The 6,000-nt window shown below is 35.2% G+C and overlaps 1 protein-coding gene across 4 annotated transcripts in view; it reads right to left on the reverse strand.

Annotated features, from left to right (window-relative positions):
• Positions 1-3,181, reverse strand: part of mAChR-B (muscarinic acetylcholine receptor) — a 36,703-nt gene extending 33,522 nt beyond the window's left edge. For 3 of the 4 annotated variants that reach the window (XM_088038673.1, XM_088038672.1, XM_088038669.1), the window contains exon 1: positions 2,922-3,181. The gene's annotated coding sequence lies outside the window, so the exon portion shown is untranslated. Of the gene's footprint in view, positions 1-2,912 lie in introns of all 4 variants that reach the window. The other variant, XM_088038671.1, reaches the window with a different exon arrangement.
• Between the last annotated feature and the right edge of the window lie 2,819 nt (positions 3,182-6,000).

Consider the following 6,000-nt stretch of genomic DNA (forward strand, 5'->3'; position numbering starts at 1 on the left):
ACAGTAATGATGCAATGCTTTATAGAGTGCACCGGATCAATACTTTGATGTCAGAAAAATGTGAAAATGTAATTTCATGTCTTCAAAATTGCATACCGATCAACGATAATTAATCTTCTCTGCGCTTAACAAATTATTTTCGTTTTAGTTCAAGCAAAATAAGAACGAATTTTTTATGTGGGGCGTCATTTTATTGTTTTAAACTAATTGTAAATAACAAAGAAAACTATTTTTTTGCAAACATCTCGACACGAATGAGTGCAACGGTAAAACACATATTATAAAAATTGTACCTTATCAAAAAATTGCATACGCTCATAGTTGACAAAGCTCTAGAAGCTGACGCAAAAATTTCTGTTTTATCACGGTTTGTTTGGCGTCGCGACGCCTAAGAAGTATACAACTGAAGAAGTATATAACTGTGACACAAATATTTGAGTTTTTGTTTTAAATCTAATGCAAAATGCGATTAAAATTTGCGATCAAGTTATTTTTCAAAATTATGACGGCGCAGTGGCAAACTACGTTTACACCAAAATTTCACAAGTTACTTCACTCACCTGTATGGAGGTCAATTTTGATTAACTCGGGCATGTTGCACTTTATGGACACCAGAAATTGTTAATTAACATCGACAAAGCGACAATTTCATTAAATAAGACTTTTGTTACAATCTAAAGCGAACCAAAAGATAGATGTCATTTGTGAAACAAGATGTTGACAGATGGGTGTAAACGTAGTTCCCAATTTTGACGTAATGAAGTTGGAAACCAACTTGATAAAACAGCACTTTTCCCTCAAATTTTGAATACAATTTGCATTAAATCTAAAATGACAACTGAGATATTTTTAATACATTTATATTGAAAAAAAATAAATTAAGGGCTAATTTTACAAACCCTCACAATTACATTTTTAAGACGTCGCGACGCCAAAACTATCAGTGATAAAAACAAATTTTTACGTCAGGTTCTAGAGCGTTGTCAACTTTAAGCGTATAGAAATTTTCAAAATTTTATCTTTGCAATTAAAGGCAATTTTAGAAGTAGACAAATTTTGCTTTAAAGAACTCTAAACGATTTTACAGTGACAAAATGGTTGAAGATGACCTGCATTACCAATTTTAAATAGTGGCAAGGTCCAACTTTAGTCTTGCTGCTTGTTGCTGAAGACAAACATGAAGACTAAAAGGAACATTTAGAAGGCAATTGAAACTGTGTCTTCATTTATTTAAAAAAAAAACTAGTAAAAAGTGATTATTTTAATCGTGGTAAAACTTATACTTATAATTTTGTGCCGAAAAATTAAATTTTCTCTTAGTATGTAGCAATTGCAGTGGTTCATCTTAATCACCACTGATAAGATATTTGCAATGATTTGTTTTCTTTCATATTTACCATGGCGTAACTTGTTTAGCAGCACACCTATTGATGGGGACTTTTGATATTTTGTTTAGAACAATAAAATGCACGTCCACACAAAAAATCAGCCTTATGGGAATTATTTCGAACTTTCCATATTTTCGTCTCTATTTTGCCTAGACTTTGTATTTGTGATTATATTTTTAACTCGTAATTATAGTGACATATTTTAGGTACTTTGCGCCCGCAAAACTTCAAAAAATAGCCGAACTAAGAACCAATAAATAAAAGAAATGGCAGAAATCGAAACCGAGTTTATGCAACTTCGACTCTGTCGAAATCGTTAATGGAACTGATAGCTAAATCTTCCAAACTAAAAGAACGATTTTAGTAACGTAATAGATCGCATGTTTCGTCACCATAAATCATTTTAATAAGCACTTCGGTGTTAATGCCGCTTTAATTTGATAATAAATAATCTTTATAAACGGAAGTTAAGTGGGGTGTTATCTTGATTGCGACGCGCGAATTAAAACTATTAATTCAACTCTAATTGAAGTCTTGTTTAAATCCCACCGAAAATTTTCGACTTGCGGTTTTTGATACTCGATGGTCGTTGTTGCCATCAATTAGTTACCTTGGTTACCAACTTTAGTGGGAAACTACCAGAAGCAACGAAATGCGCTGCAGTCGGTGGATAATAAATTAAGAGGAGGTGGTTTATAGGGTAAGATAATAAACAAGGTGTTTGTGAAACGAATAAATCGAAGTTTTACGAGCTCATTTACTGCTTATTGTAATAAGAAAAATAATTTATTCAGTTTTCCCAAAATTAAAAAAGAGATGAGGTGTGGAAAAAATTCTGAGATTATAAGACGCATCAAGAGCCATAAAACTCGTCTTTAATTAACGGGATGAAAATAACGACAAAATCCATCAATATCTGCCTTAAATTGCATACGTACCCGACATTTCGCATCGACTTTGCGGGCAAATTATGCGCCGATGATGTAAGTAAAATAACTCTGATATCACATTCCAAGTTGACAATTCGGTCACGGATATTACCAAGATAGGGCGCTCCATTATCGGATTTTTTATTGAGCCCAAAAAGCAACGTTTTTAACGTGTTGCTCCAAGCATTCTTTTCCCGACAAAATATTGTGCAAGCTTTTGAGTGATGGAAGACAGGCGGTTATAAAACTAACATTAAAGGAAGTTTCATGCAACGCCGTTGGAGCTAACATGGTTAGTTTGGGGCCGAGTTATCTGATTTAGAAAGTCATTGCGTGCTTGAAATCGCGTCTCTCAACTTGGAAACGAAATCGTTTGCTGAAAATGCGACCCCTAATAACGTGCCTTGTTATCACACGTATCGGACGAATGTCGTGACAAGCAGGCGTTTTTTACGTACAGAGCCATTAGGAATGTAATTGTAAAAAAATAATGACAATTACATGAGGAAAAAGAGAAGCAATCTCGCCGGAAAGATAACATGAAAAAAAGACACAAAAAAATAAAAAAAAAAGTTGAATTGAATTTTTTCCGTACCCCACCTACCTCTTTCGCTCCCCACGTGGCCCCTCCTCCTCGCGCCGTCCAATCAAACTCTTCACCAACTTTTCTTAAAAGTTCGCCCCCACATCATCTAAGACTCGTAACATCTAACACCGACAAAAAGTCGTTTCACACGAAAATACAAAAACCCTACATCGTCCCATCGACTACCATCCGTTCAACCGTATCAGCCTCTCAAAAATTTGTTTCTGTACCATTCGTACCAATGATACGAATTTCGTGAACGACGGACGTCGAATGAAGCGTCTGTTTCAGCGTCGCGCGATTTCAATTTGAAATGTCGAGAAAAGCGCGTGCGCCCTTATCGGCCGATTTTCAATTTGAAGAAAACTTTCGAGGGCCAAAGAAAAGGGTGAAATGGGATTTTTGATGTCTGCTTTGCGATTCGTGATCGGAAACAAGAAGATGCATTACGGAATGCGATATTTATGACGGATGGAAGTATGCTTTGATCGTTGTTTAGTGAAAGAGAATGTTTTCTTAACAAAAAAATATTTGGGATTCATCAAAGGATGTGTACTTTATATTTTATGTCAAAACGAAGAGACTGATTCTATTTTATGTGTTTTTAAATTGATCGGATCCATATTGTGTGCTTTGAATTTCACGCGACGTGGTTTGGATAGAGTTAAGATGTTTGTAATTTTGACAGGTGGAAACTGAATTAGGGTCTGACACATTTGCGTAGAAATAGACATACGTTTATTTTAATTACAGGGTGTGCACCAAAATGTCAACAAAAATATACAGCACCATTTATTTATTGATGCCGAAAATGCGAAAATTCTGTTTTTATTCTGGGAATTGTTTAAAAAATACAGAACTTTTGTTAAATTGCCACTTTTTTAGTATTTCGGACTAATACATACAGATGATGAACCAACAGACTTTTATTATTAAAAACCACCAACATTGGCTATTTTGCAACCGGCAACATTGCCTAAAGAGCCCCACAAACCTCGTTCTTGCACGACGGTTTCGACGGTTGGAACGAAACGCTCGGAAAAACCGAGGTCTGTGGGTAAAACCGTCATGTTGAACCGACAGTTTTACCCACAGAGCTCGGTTCAACACGACGGTTTTTCCGACCGTTTCGTTCCAACCGTCGAAACCGTCGTTCAAAACCGTCGTGCAAGAGGTTTGTGGGGCCCTTAAGGAGATTTCTGGTGAGAAAACAAATGTCAAATTAGTGACATTTCTGAAAATTTTAAAAACGTCTTTTTTACAGCCTCCGTAATTTTTCATGGCATTAATAATAACATTACGGCAATAAAATCATCTTTTGAAAGTCTAGACAGTCAAACGTAACATTTAGAATAGTTCTTTTTTTTTGCCAGTTGGCATCACTGCGTAAATTTTTATCGTGAAATTCGTTCCTGTTACAAATGTTGCAATGTCGGTGGAATTAGGTTTCAGGGTGCAAAAGACGATTCTGCAAATTCTTTCCACGTAATGTGTCAAAATTCAATTTGTTAGTAACTGTTTTTTAAACAGCTGTCGCTTCTGAGCGGAATTTCACTTTATTTGGAACATCTTTAAGAGCTCGCACTAATTATATAATTAAAGTCCGTTTTTTTTTTAAACCACCAACACCGCAATCTTCCTCTCCATTACAACCGGCAACGTTGCTTAGAGAGATTTTTGGTGAAAAAATAGTTGTCAAAATTTTTGACATTTCTGAAAATTAGACAGTGTTTTTGTTAAACATGTTTCTTTTACAGCCTGTTAGATTGCAAATCAAAGGATTTAATAGTGAAAAAACTCGGCACAGCCAGAAAGGCCCTTTTGTGTAATCAAATTGTCAATTAGGAATTTAACCTATTTGATTTTATCACCAAAAAGTCACTATCGACAATGTAGCCGGTTGTAAACTGGTGGGAGAGTGCGGTGTTGGTGGTTTTTTAATAAAAAAACGGACTTTAGGTAACCTTAATACACAGCAAATCTCATGTCAAAATGGACAAATGTCAAATCTTAGGGATAATAATGCCAACCTTGTGATCCTAAAATTTCCAAAGCTAATTCATCAAGATTACAACTTTGAATAAAAAAAAATACTTACAAAGTGCACATTTGGAGTCTAAACCAACTGTCAATTGCAGCAATTTGTGTGCCGTTGAGCAAACCAATGATTTTCGAAAGTATTGAATGCACTGCTACGAACCTATGTCCATACTAATAAAATTTCGCTAAATAAAAGAATAAATTCATATTAAGGGTCAAAATAGATAACTATTTTATTATTGGCGTACATTTTTTGTTTAACACGTCTGGAAAATGCTTGGAAATTAAAACATTTTTCAGCCTAGTAAAAAATTGTAATTTTTAGGCGACTCAAACTGAAGATGGAATTTTTAGGCCTCTACAGCGGCCTAAAAGTAAGTCTTTTCTGGCTGCAAACATTTTTGGCCAATCTATGGTAGCGCTATCTCGTCATAGTTTTGCATATTACATAAAGATGCCGATGTTACCTCCAATTTTATAATTATTTGAGTAAAATCAAATCGACCAACTGCTGTAAAGTACAATAAAGACGTGTTGAATTATTGAAAATAAACATGTCTAGCAGTGCTGCTGTAACAACACCAAAAAGCACATCAAACCCCAGAGAGGATGTTACGTCATAACGGTTCGTGTCATTTAATTCGACAAGTTTCTTCCAGAGAGCAGTGGCAAATTTGTATGATTGGTCCTCTACCCAAAAAAAAAATCCGTTTCTTTTTGGCTCTTATTCATTATTATTATGGTATTTACCCCCAATTTTGTAGAAAAACACATTAGAAATATCCCAGGATCCTAAGACACTCAATCTTGGGACACAAGTAATTCGATCACAAAAACTTTTTTCACTGAAAGATCGGAAGTTGTACTGTCAGAAAGTGTTGTGTTTCTCATCGCTTCCTGGCAGAAATTGCTACTACATGGCAAACCAATTCAAAATGTGTGAAATCTTGAGGTTTTCTTGGTGTTCCCCACGTGGTTGTGGAAGCAAATGGTAAGTTAAAAGCAATCTTTACTGACAGTGCAGCTTTCGATCTTACATTTGAAAAGATTTTTGTAT

Source organism: Gnatocerus cornutus, chromosome 6, assembly GCF_029298725.1.
Source record: "Gnatocerus cornutus isolate USDA-ARS CGAHR chromosome 6, icGnaCorn1.1, whole genome shotgun sequence".
In the NCBI taxonomy this organism is placed as follows: Eukaryota; Metazoa; Arthropoda; class Insecta; order Coleoptera; family Tenebrionidae; genus Gnatocerus; species Gnatocerus cornutus.